The sequence below is a fragment of the Gekko japonicus genome, unplaced genomic scaffold (assembly GCF_001447785.1).
Source record: "Gekko japonicus isolate JY-2015 unplaced genomic scaffold, Gekko_japonicus_V1.1 scaffold879, whole genome shotgun sequence".
Lineage (NCBI taxonomy): Eukaryota > Metazoa > Chordata > Lepidosauria > Squamata > Gekkonidae > Gekko > Gekko japonicus.
Window position 1 is genome coordinate 382,432 of NW_015173148.1, and position 13,594 is coordinate 396,025.

The window sequence follows — 13,594 nt, forward strand, 5'->3', positions numbered from 1 at the left end:
ATAGATCAGTTTGAAGACTGGCATTTGCATTACCCAGGCAGTGTGGTACCTTCTTGCTTCTTGTCCCTCCACATACTGTGGGAGTGCACAGGTACAGCCCCATCCCAGCATGAGCCAACTGAGCTAATGTTGATTAAGGGAGGAGTTACCCAGCAGCTAATAAAATCTCCCTGCAAACAGAAAACCGAGCAGGGCTAGACTAGAGGGTTTTTTTCTGCCTTGACACGCTAGTTTTCTATTAGCAGGAGGTTTTTTTAATATGGGAAAACCTCTCTACCTGTGTTCCGAAGTGGTACAGCCGATTCTACTCTTTCATTATGTTGCATGTGTAGACCCATCCTAACTGATGACAGACTATAAAACTTGGGAGGGTGGGTGGTTTTTCTGAAGCTGCCAGTAAAAGCAGGGTTTAAATATTGTGTGCACACTGTTAGGTCCACAGAGTGACCCAGAATCCTATGGGTTTATAGCACATTGTCTTGCTCTCATTTCTGGAATGTTATTTTGGCAACTCTGTCCTAGTCAAGGTTTGAAACTAAATAGCCTAATAAGAAGAGAACAGTATGGGTCACTCTAGAGCACACATAGGCACTTCTACACATAGGCACTTATCTTGGGTAAGAAAGCTGATACAAAGTCCTCCAACTTTTCTTGTCTTGGAGTTTGTTGCTAGCAGTTAATCCTCACTCTTTTCTCCCCCCCCCCATCTTCATAACAATGTGAAAAGGAGGGGGGTGGGCAGAGAGCGCAGACTGACAAGCATGGGAATCTGGAAGTCTATTCAGCAGTAATTATTGGCCTCAATATGGAGCAAAGCTGGGGGCCAGGAGAGAGGGGGAAACCAATGGAAAGGCAGCTCTGGAAGGCCAGGAGAGGAGAGAGCCCCCCTCCCCAATCACTGAAGATGACAAATAGCAAATGATGAGGGCTTGCCTTGCCAGCTGTGGAGCAGGGACCTGGTGTGGCCTTTCAGCAATTTTGGGAGGGGGATGACTGCATCAAGGTGTGGAAAAGAATAGGGAGGCATGTGAAAGAGAGGCCAGTTACACCCACTATGTGTCTCATCATTAGTAAGCGATCAAATCTGAGTGAATTGAGGGCTGTTCTGTGGTAGTTGTTGGGGATGCAGAGAGCATGAGGGAATTTTTCTACACACACGGGTAGCCTGTTAACAGAAGTTCATATACGGGGTTGTCTTCTTGGGCCAACAGCTCCGCTTGATTCAAGCATACTGATGTTGTTGCCCATCAGATCTCAACATAATAGACCCGTCCTCTGATATGTGCTATTACTGATAGCCATACATTTGTGTGATTAACAGTCAGGAGGGCTCTTTTTGTAGAAAAAGCCCAGCAGGAACTCATTAGCATAATAGGCCACATCCAACAGCAGAAACTCATTAGCATATTAGGCCACACCCCTGACAGCACAGCTCATTAGCACATTAGGCCACACCCCCATGTTACCAGAAGTGTGGTTATCCAGCCATACCCACCTTTTGCTTGTTATTCTGTTTACCTTGTTTGTTGTCAAAACCCAGGGCTTTTTTGTAGCAGGAACTCCTTTGCATGTTAGGCCACACACCCCTAATGTAGCCAATCCTAATGAGTTTCTGCTGTTGGGTGTGGCCTATTATGCTAATGAGTTCCTGCTGGCCTGTGCGTTCCTGCCCAAAAATAGCCCTAGTCAGGAGGAAATTAAAGGCCTTTAATCTTCCAAGATGTTCTCCTCCCTCTTTCTTGGGGGCATATCAACAGAAACAGAAAACAGGGGAAGAGATGCAGGGGTAGCCCCTCACCCCAGTCCATTCTTGTATGACCCACTTAAAAGGAAGGTAAGTATAACTAAGAACAGCAGGCTGCATCTTTTGGACAACACTGTCCACACTGGTCATAACCATGGATCCAAGTGTTCATCCAGTTGTTAACAGTCACAGGAGTGCTACGATGCTTAAGACTGCAAACTGGTTTCAGCCCTCCCCATGCCTTTATGACCTCTGCTGTGTGTGAAGCAAGAGGGAGGCCTCTTGGGTGTGATTGATTCCATCCCCTTTCCCATGGAAGTTTGCCTGGTATATTCATTTCTCAGTACTGCTTGTACCTGTCCTATGGAATGGAGCTTTTGCCTGGGGGGACTTACTGTGATAATTGCAGCTTTGAGTCACTATCCCTTACGTGAATGGCTTATGCAGTGTATAATTAACCGTGTAAAAAAAAGAGTGCTGAGGCTGTGCCACGGAGGCAGTGATGGGATTATCTGACTGACAGTTGGCAGATGGAGAAAGATAAGGGCTTGTCATAAAGGTAGGTACCAATGGTGATTACCAGCGATCAAGTATTTAGAAATCTGTTTAAGTTGGGAATAGGCTTTGTGCAAGTGTGATCTGTGGGTATCCTGCTGAGAGGATGAGGAGCAGTAATGTGGTCAGTGGTTCCTTGATGAGTATCGCTTTGTTGTTGTTCAGTCGCACAGTCGAGTCCGACTCTTCGTGACCCCATGGACCACATCACGCCAGGCCCTCCTGTCTTCCATCGTGCTCCGGAATTTGCTCAATTTCATTTTCGTTGCATCTATGACACTGTCTAACCATCTCATCCTTTGCCGTCTCCTTCTTCTTTGACCTTCAGTCTTTCCCAGCATCAGGGTCTTCTCCAGTGAGTGCTCCCTTCTCATTTGGTGGCCAAAGTATTTGAGGTTCAGCTTCAGTATCTAACCTTCCATGGAACAGTCAGGGTTGATTTCTTTTAGGACTGACTGATTTGATCTTCTTGCAGTCCAGGGGACTCTCAAGAGTCTTCTCCAGCACCATAATTCAAAAGAATCTATTCTTTGACGCTCAGCCTTCCTTATAGTCCAACTCTCGCAGCCATACAGTACTACTGGGAATACCATTGCTTTGACCATATGGACTTTTGTTGGCAGGGTGATGTCTCTACCTTTTATTATGCTGTCTAGGTTCGCCATCGCTTTCCTCCCAAGGAGCAGGCATCTTTTGATTTCATGGCTGCAGTCACCCTCTGCAGTGATCTTGGATCCCAGGAACATGAAGTCTGTCACTGCTTCCACGACTTCCCCTTCTATTTGCCAAGGAGTGATGGGGCCGGATGCCATGATCTTAGTTTTTTTGACGTTGAGTTTCAAGCCAACCTTTCTGCTTTCCTCCTTTAATCTCAGCAAGAGGCTCTTTAGGTCCTCTTCACTTTCTGCCATTAGAGTGGTATTGTCTGCATATCTGAGGTTGTTGATGTTTTCCCCAGCAATTCCGGTTTCTGAATCATCCAGGCTGGCATTTCACATGATGTACTCTGCGTATAAATTAAATAAGCAAGGGGACAATATACATCCTTGTCGTACTCCTTTTCCTATGCTAAACCAATCAGTTGTTCCATATCCTGTTCTAACTGTCGCTTCTTGACCCTTATACAGGTTTCTCAAGAGAAATGTGAGGAGAGGCATAAGGAGAGGCATATCTAGATTGGATGTATATGCAGAAGACTGCTTCTGCTCATGGATCTCCCTCATTGGATCAAGGTGTAGGTATTTACTGAATGTCACTGCCAAATTGTACTCCCCCAATAAAAAAATTCAAATCATGGTTGCTTTTCAACACACTGGTGATACACCAATCACCCTAACCCAACGATAGTGTGCATGTGCGTGCACACACACACACACGTATGTATAGCCACTTGCATATAGAGTAAAACTTTAATCCCTGGCAAATCAGATATATCTACATACTTGATGCATACTTTCCAATGAATGTTTGCTGGCACAATTCTTTTTCCTCCTTGCCAGCCTCCAGGTGGGGCTCGGAGATCTACTGGAATTACATCTGCTCTCCAGCTGACAGAGGCCAGTCCCCCTGGAGAAAATGGCTTATTTGAAGGGTGGACTCTATGGCATTATATACCCCCACTGACGTCCCTCCCCAAGCTCCACCTCCAAATCTCCAGGAATTTCCCAACCCAGTGCTGGCAATCCTAATTAAATATGTTATTCTCCCATGGGCAAGGGTATCAGCATTGCATAGTCTTTGAAAGTTAGTGCAGCTCTGGGCTTTGGTCTGGGGCAGTTTTGCCTGTCTTGCTCAGTCAAGTAGATTGTAGTCATTTTTATTAATATGAGGCATGCTGTGAGCACATTGAGTCCTTTTCTGTCACCTCAAACTATGTACTGAAAAGAACGTCTTCCCCCTTCCCTGCTGCAATGATTAGGATAATGAAAATCACTGAAGTTCCTCCTGGCCTCTGAATAGAAGCTTTGTCTTTGTCAGAAACTTATCTGGAAGAAGGTGATTGTAATCTCAAGGCTTCTGAACTCTTTGGATCCTGACTTTGTTACAGAGAGCTTGTAATTTGAATGTCAGTCTACTTATTAGACATTTGAGGTAATAGATTACAATGGTGATTCAAATATGCAGCTTCCCTCCAGTTATTCCATCTTTATTTTTACCAGCTTTATTTTTTTACAAGGTGAGCTCTCCCCTATCCCCACCCATCTGTTTGAGCTGGGGTGGCACTCTGGCCATTGGCTCACCAGGACTGTTCCCAGCGGCACTTAAGTGGCCAATCTGCCCATACCAGGGTTGCTTAGACCTCTGGCTGTCAACCTTTCGCATCTTATATCCCATCAATCACTCTATCATTTTAACGTAGCTAATAGGGCTATATTATAACAAAATGGTTTGGAAAGATGCTTTGGTAAAGGCATAGCGATGGTGGACTATACGACTGTGTACAGTATGTACTGTCTATTGCTGGAAGTATGAATCCTACTATGTAATTTCTGCATCATTTAATGTGTCATGTTAATGCTTACACTTTGTTTCAGCTCTGTTTCAGATTTCTACAATCCAGATCCTATTGCACTGTTTATTGGATGGTCCATCTGAATGACACTCTGGTATCTGGGCAAAAACTCTATGGTAGAAGCCAGTTTTACCATAGAGTTTTTGCCTGAATAAAAGAATGTTGCCCGGATGTCACTGGCATGATGAAGTCACTTCCTGTGTGACACCACCAATGAGGCCTAGGCTTTTTTCTTTCTCCTTGTAAGTCTCCCCAGTCCCCCACCAGTTGCCAGGAGGGATATGGCAACCCTAGGGAGGGCTTCAGGGTCCAGTCAACAATGGGCATCAGTTCAGCCATTGCTGCCTTCTGCAAACTGCTGCAAGTGCAAGAAAAGGGAGCTGGTGAGCGGACACTGATCATTATTTAGGGTTGCCAACCTCCAGGTGGTAGCTGGAGATTTCCTACTATTACAAGTGGTCTCCAGGTGACAGAAATCAGTTCACCTGGAGAAAATGGCTGCTTTGAAAGGTGGACTCTATGGCATTATACCCCTTTGAAGTGTCTCCCCTCCTCAAACCCTTCCTTTCTCAGGCTCCACCCCTAAAATCTCCAGGTATTTCCCAACCTGGACCTGGCAACAGTATCATCATTGCTGTTGAATGCTCTCAGCCAAGTGGCCCCTAATGCACTGGTAGGGTTGCTAGGTTACCTGGCCATTGATGGCCTTTTAGAGCAGTAGCCCACCAGGAAATTTCCCTGTAGAAGAAGAAGAAGAAGAGATTGGATTTATACCCCGCCCTTCACTTGGAGTCTCAGAGCGGCTTACAAACTCCTTTCCTTTCCCCTCCCCACAACAGACACCCTGTGAGGTGGGTGGGGCTGAGAGAACTCTGACACAAACTGCTCTTTTTCAAGGACAGCTGTGCCAGAGCTTGTGACTGACCCAAGGTCACATCAGCAGGTGCAAGTGGAGGAGTGGGGAATCAAACCCGGTTCTCCCAGATTAGAGTCTGCACACTTAACCACTACACCAAGCTGGCTCTGTAAGTGAAATGGCCAGTCTGCCCTGGAGCAGAATAATGTTATGAATTCTTAACTGCTGCTGAATTTTGAGTCTCACTCACTTGTACAGAACATTCAGGGAAATTCAATAATTGGTTTCAGTTATTTCAGAATAACTGACGGACAACATTCTCCAAAGAGCATACTATTATGTGTGAGACTCACTTCTTCGAACAGTGAGGAATTACAGAGGCAGTTCTTACTTATGTTGATTCCCCTTGAAGAAGAGAGTACTGGAGACATGGGGTTTTAAAGCAATTTTTTTGAAACAAATATACAACACTGATGGAGGTATAGAGACTTTCCTACTAGGCAGCAGACCTACCACCCCATATCAGATCCTTAGACAGAGTGAGATCTTGCTGATGGCTGCCTTCCATGCCCCCCCCATGTCCTACTGGTTGCCAGGCCTTGTTATAGGCGGTCTAATTAATTGGGGGAATTAGCTTTAAAGGAGAAAGAGGGAGTAACCAAGATCTCCACCAATGTTTACAGGGATTTTTCCTTTAGAGAACTCTCAAAATAAGCAGGCTGATGTTTGACCAGAAAGATTTTTATTGGGGAAAAAAAAGAATAAAAAGGCAGAACACACACAAACACACTTAAAACACACACACTAGCTAAGAGGAAATAAGGGGGGGTAGTATTTTTGGGTAGGCATTAGGTACCAGTCTTGAAGATGGAGGTCCGTGGAGGCAGCAGTGAAACAACCAGTGTTTCATGGAGAGGCAAGAGGAGGTCCGCACCAAATGGGGGTGCGAAGTCCGAATTCAAGAACACACACAAATCTCAATGGAGTGGAGTGCTACAGTTATAGGGAAAGTGTTCCCTGGTGCTAGGTGTCATGCCCGCTGTGCAGCCCGACCCCGAGGACCCTGACCCAGGGGATTCTGCACCCTCAACTTCTGCGGTTGAGTTCCTTGCACCCCTTGAATCACCGGACCTAAGTCCTGAGGAGGATGAGCACCCATCAACAGGAGCATTTGCACCTGGAGCCGCGCCGGCAGAGCCAAGCACAAGCACCATGCCTCCTGATTCCCCTCCACCGGTGGCTCATTTGTGAGAGCAAAGGCGACGGGACATGGCAACCTGGCTAAAGGAGGCGCGCATGCGAGGACAACGTCCTCTAAGCCCAGAGTACTGACCGGAGCCAGGACCCTGTTAGTGGTCGGTAATTGGCTAACAAGCGGAACGGGCTCTTTAGGTGGCTCTCTCAGATCCACAACTCATGCTCGTAACTAGTCTCTTGGACAACTCACTGCACCCTGGATCCTGCGTTCCTGTCTTCTGGTTTTCGTACTGACTTCCCAGCTCCTGACTCTGGTTTGCGTGACTGTTGTTTCTCTCCAGCTCCCTGACTATGGACTGTGTACCCTGACTTCTGACGAACGGCTTTTGACTTCTGACCTCTTTAATACATCCTCTGGTAACCCTAGGCTACGTTTTGACTTGGTGTTTTGGACTTTGCTCACTTTACATTGTCTTCTCTGGTACCTTGACCTCGGACTGTGTTTCAGACTCCCATGCCCTGCCTGGCCCGCCAGCACAATCGTGACACTAGGCTGATGTGTTTGCCCCAAAAACAATAAATTGATTGGTTTTTTAGAGATGGACAAAGGCTTGGGAGAAGCTTGATGGGTCTCACACAGTGATTTGGAAGAACCTTGATGGATTTTCCTGAAGTGTGATAAAGGCGTAAATGTTATTTGATGACCTGATGATTGCTGGATGAGAAAACTACCAGGTTTGAAAAATAGGGTTAAATGTTGCTAGTTTAGTTTAAATGGGTAAGGGGGGAAACGAGGCTGGAGTTGATGGGATTAGACCAAAGTGAGGTCATTGCTTCTTGGGAAACCTATTGTCCTAAATTATGCATCTCTTTAGGATGGGGAAAGGGTTGTTAGTCAGCCACCTGCCCTGACTTCACCTTCAAAAATTTTCCCAGGCTTGTCTCTGGCTGGACTTTTGCTGGCATCCATTTTGTGTCCTTTTGGGCCAGACAGTATCTTATATTTATGATTTTGAGGTGATATTATATGAAGGGTGTTTCTGCCTCTTTCTCTCTAAGCGCTAAACTGCCCTTCTGCAGGAGAAGGGGTCTGACTGCTAACAGCCTGGCCTGGCAATCCTATGTATGCACAGAGATGCTATCCTCCAGGTAGAACCTGGGGATACCCTGGAATTACAGTTCATCTCCAGACTACAGAGATCAGTTCCCATAACAAAATGGATGCTTTGGAGGGGGGACTCTATGGCATTGTTCCCCACTGAGGTCCCTATTTTCCCTAGGCTCCATCCCCAAATCTCTGGGAGTTTCCCAACCTGGATCTGGCAACCCTACAACCCCCTGCCAGTGGCCAGGGGGTACCTGGCAAAACTATGTATACGTAGTCTCAAGGGGGTGGTGGTTGAAAGCCTGTCGAACCCCCCTGACAAAAAAGGTTCAATTGGGCCTCCCTCACACCATGCAGACCCAACTGAAACATCATAATATAGCACATCCTTTTATTTGGCCAACTCCATGGACCACCCACCTCAGCTTTCAATCAGGACCCCTGTAATTTTGTCCCACTAGTTACTCCTAAGGGCTACTTACTCCTGCTCAGGGACATGCAAAGGTTCAGAAGTTTAGTAGTGTTTACATGAGTATGTAACAATTGCAGAGTTGGGAGTGTGGTGTAAGGACAATAGGGAGGCTTACAACATAAATATGGCATTCTGTGTTGTAATGGCATTCAAAACTTCACCACTTTGTGCCAACTACTAGGCAATGGCTTTTTAAAAAGGGCCCAAAATTCATGGGAAACGGATCTATAAAGAACTGTTAGCTATCCTGAACTAAGTGGAGCCTCCATGCTCAGAGGTAGTATAACTTGGAATATTGGTGACATAGATTAAGGGAAGGCTGTTTCCTACCATGCTTTGCTTCAAGCTTCCCAGAAGCGTTTAGATTAATCACTATAGGAAAGAGAATGCTGGACTGAACAAAGCTTTTCTGCTGCATAGCAAAAAAATCTTCATTTCCTTATCTTTGTGGACAGTGGCAAGTCTTTAGGGAAGGATTTCATTTGTAGCTTCTTAGTCTGTGGCGTCATGTTCACCCTTCAGGTTTATCAAAGTTTGGATTGGCTGTCCTCCCTGCCCCCCACCCTTGAGATGCCCTTAGCATGACATCATTTGGCTTCCACGCTGCCTAGGAGGTTTGATATTTTGCATCTATTATCTTGAACAAATAGCTCAAGGTAAATAATCTCAGGGAAGCAATGACCCGAAGGCTGCTTTCCTTCATAATTTCCTAGTTGATGAACTAAATTTTCTGAGGAAAACCTGAGTTAAAACAATCTTCATGTTGTGGCATATTATTATTAACTAGGACTAAGGCTCGTCATGGAAATAAATACAATGAGCTTTAGAAAGAGGCTCTGGGAGAGTGCCCCAACCTTGGGCACTCAGCATCAATTTGTTGTGGCAACCTCAGCAGGGTATAATGACACAGAGTCCACCATTTTCTCCAGAGGAACTGATCTCTGCTACCTCACCTGGACATTGGCAACAATGATTCCCCATGAGGAAATGGCTGGTTTGGAGGGTGGAGTCTATGGCACTGTACCTGTCTGAGGTCCCTTCTCAAACCCCACCAGGCTCCACCCCTCAAATCTCCAGGAATTTCCCAACCTGGAGTTCACAACCCTATCTCCTTCCCAGCCAACCATCAACTTTATCTGCCCCTCTGCCTTCAGCTTTCCATCTCCTCCCCCCTCCCTCCTAGAGAGCAGTTGTAACTCTGAGTGATCTCCAGCCCCCCGAGATTGGCAACAATGGTTCCCCAGGAGGAAATGGCTGGTTTGGAGGGTGAAGTCTATGGCATTGTACCTGTCTGAGGTCCCAACCCTCCTCTAACCTCACACTCTCCAAGCTCCACCCCTCAAATCTCCAGGAATTTCCCAACCTGGATTTGGCAACTCTCCTTCCCAGCCAAGCATCAACCTGCTGTTATCTGCCCCTCACTCTTCAGCTTTCCATCTCCCCCCCACCTGCAGCCTCTACCGTGCTCTGAAGCCCTGATTGCTACATCACATTGGCTGTCATGGGGGGGGGGGATCTCAGCAGGGTATAAGGACACAGAGTCCACCATTTTATCCAGGGAAACTGTTCTCTACCATCTGGAGAGTGGTTGTAATTCTGAGTGATCTCCAGCCCTCACCTGGAGATTGGCAACAATGGCAGTGGGCAGAGGAGGGGGTTATGCTGAAAGTCTGTGACTGGTCTGAAATCACAGCTTCCACAGCAAGAACCTTGGTCTGGCAGATCCTGCTCTGAAGCGCTAATTGTTATGCCTAGGGCAGCCAACCTCCAGGTGGAGCCTGAAGATCGCTGGGTATCATAACTGAACTCCAGACAACATATCTCTTCCCCCCTGGAGAAAATAACTGCTTTGGAGGGTGGGCTCTTTGGCATTGTATTCAACTGAGGCCTCTCCCCTCCCCAAACTCCGTCTTTCTTAGACTGCCTTCCTTAGACACAGAATATCCAGGAATTTCCCAACCTGGAGCTGGCAATCCTAGTCAGGACTGGCCCCAATGAGTTCCTCACAAAGGCCTGGAAAGGGTTTCTTTCCTTTGTCTTTTTACTGACAGAACCAAGCTTGGTTGCCTACTAACAGCCACCAAGGGAAAAGTTAGTCCCACAGAGGAGTCAAGCAGGAGAAGTGTCTTTGTCGGGAGAGACAGCCCTTTGCCAGTTATTCTGACATGGAACAGTGGCTGAAGGGGGAGTGGGTGGGGAGGAGAAGTAGACCCAGCACCCAGCCAATGGCATGCAAGTACTCTTGAGTGGTGGCTGACAGGCCAATGGCTGATGGAGTGCATTGCACAGCCAATGGGAGAATTGGGAATGGCCAATAAGCTAGGAGGATTACTATATATATATTATACTAGTCTGCTACTCGTGCTTCGCTACAGTATTTAAGTTCTGTAAATCCAGTTATAATACTGATTATGTGAAATTTGAAATGTGACATTTGTTGTAGGAATTCTAACAGAGAAGATTGTAGTCTATGAAATGAAGTGAGACATAGGTACTTTTTTCTCTCTCTACTTAAGGACCTCTCTCTAGACCACATTGGTGGTTCTGCCCTCAGGTGCTAGGATCACCACGTTGTTTGGTGAGCTCACTCTGGAGCGGGCAACATAGAACTGTCCATTTAAGAAGCAGTCGTCTGTTAAGTCAACTCCTGCCGGCTTCCACGAAAGTGATGGCCTCTCTACTTGTGTTCCTGGATTGTTTTGCTCATATGGAGACTGTGTTGTTCTGGGCACCTCAGGGTGATCTTGCTGGTACTTGGCCTGTGCAGCTCAGTGCACTGCAAGAGTGCTATGTGCAAATGTCTTTGCCACATTCCTAAGTTGCCTCCTCCTTGTAGTGTTGGTGTATCTGATTTGACGTTTGCCAGGAGCTTTCTTGGGGGGAGTAAGAGGTGAGAGGTGTGAGGGGGAATTGGTGTGAGGGAGTGGTGATGTGGTGGACATTTCTTCAGGTTCATGAGAGAGGCACACATTGAAATGGCTCCTAGAAATGTCCTTTAGTATCTCCCCATAAACATTCATACCCTGGTCCTGCTCCTACACCTGACAGACAGCGGCCTGTCTGGTGTTGGGGGGGATTGTATTTAAAGGCATCAGGTAGGCAGGGCCAGCAGCAGGGCTAAGGCAATCCCGCTGAGCAAACCTCCTCGGCGGCTTTAAGCATCCCATCTCCTCTCCTACATCTGACAGGCAGCTGCCTGTCCAGTGTAGGAGGGGGAGGGGGGAGGAGTATTTGAAGCCACTGTGGAGGCAGGGCTGACAGGATCACTAAGGTGTTACTGTTGGGCAGGCTCCCTTGTGACTTTAAGCACCCTGCAACCACTGCTGCACCTGACAGACAACTGCCTGTTAGGTGTAGGAGGGGGGGGGAGTGTTGGAAGCCATCGGAGAAGCTGGGCCAGCAGCTTTGCTTCACCTCACAGGTGGTTCTTGGCCACTCCTGATTTCCTCAACAGTCATTAGCTCTCTGCAGTCCCCTGTAACTGTTGGGTTTTCTTAATCTCAGAACACTGAGCTCTGCAGCTGACCAGTCAGAGAGTGGGGGGTGCAGCCACATAGGAATCAATGGGGGAGCACATTTTCCCCCTTTTGATCCACTTAGGGGTTGAATTTCTAAAAATTTCTTCTTAGCAAGCATCTACACCACGGTAGGAGTGCTCTCCCCGAATTTGGTGTCTCTAGGTCCAGGGGTTTGGCCTGGGCATTGATTTTACAGTGAGGGGACTTTCTTTTATATATATATAGATATAAGTATGGTCTTGCTCATTTTTAGACAGAGCAGGTGTGAGGCTTAATTGTTCTCATCTCTCTACCAGAATCACCTAAGCCCTCCAGAAATGGGGGGAACATGACCGTATGGGCCTGATATATGCAGAAATCCATAATTTAGTGGCTGGCAAATAACAATTTTTTTTCATGAAGTCCCAGGCTTAATTTCTGCCCTATCCAGTAGTACAACTGGGAAACACCTTTCTCTGCTGGCAAACTTGGGGAATTGCTATGAGCTACAGAATCTTGGCCTACATAGGCCATTAGTCTGAGTTAGTATAACTGTTCTATGATAAAGCAACTTTGCTCTTGTGGTGTTAAGAAAACATAAGAGATTGTGAATGCTGTGTCATCTAATGCCACTGACAAAATACAGAAAGAAATACTCAAGTGACAATAATGGAAGCAATTGCTTCATTTTATCATATCATCTATATATCTGTTTCTCAAGTGTGGGCAGATCTGCGGATACCTAAATCCAGTGATTGGGCCCACACTGAGAGACAGGAGATTTCCCCCCAACTTGGGGAAAACCACAAGGTTGCAGAAAAATCTAAAAAACATAAATAAAAGATACATTGGGAGGTTTAAATCCATTCCAAACAAAAATGTTCTCTGTGCAGGTGCAGAGCACTTACCTGAAGAGGGTCCTGCTGCAGCTGTTGTCGCCACAGATCCCAGGGCCTGGCTGCCAATGCGGCAGCTCCAGAGGGCCCTGCTGGCCGCCAGAGGCCCTATCACCAACATGGCAGCTCTGAAGGGCTTTGCTGGCTACCTGGGGCCCTGCTGCCACCATTGTGGGGGGAGAGCAGGCCCATAGCCAGGATTTTTTTTATTTTGGGGGCCTTTCCAAAAGTTGGGGGGCACTGAAATAAAAATAAAATTAAAAAACACACGTAGGCTGGCTGGCCCCTGCCCCAGCTGGTCCTTCCATGTGGCGGCAGGAGGGAAAGATGCGCCAGGCTCCAGTGGGACAAAGCAGTGCTCACCCTCCCCCCCCACTATGAACACTGCACCCCCCCCCCAGCTGAAGCAAGGAGCCGTGGAAGGGGGCGGGCCTGGGAATAGCTGTGCAGAGACCTTGGGAAAGGAAGGGTCACCTGCTGAGGTTGAGTGAGTGATGCAACAGGATGGAATGCTGGCTCTGCTTGGGTGTGGGAGAGAGACGCAGCCTGTCTGAAAGGGAGGACACATGTGCGGGGCTAGGAAGGGGGCGACACTTGTGAAGCGGTTCCTGGAGGGTGGGCTCCATGGCATGATACACATTGCAACCACCCGCCCACACCTCCACAGAAGAGTGCCTTCTGCTGAGTCCTGGATGCACCAGTACAGCAGGGCACATGGGAGAGGGCTGGCCAGTGCACCAGGCTCCTCCCCCCGTCTGCA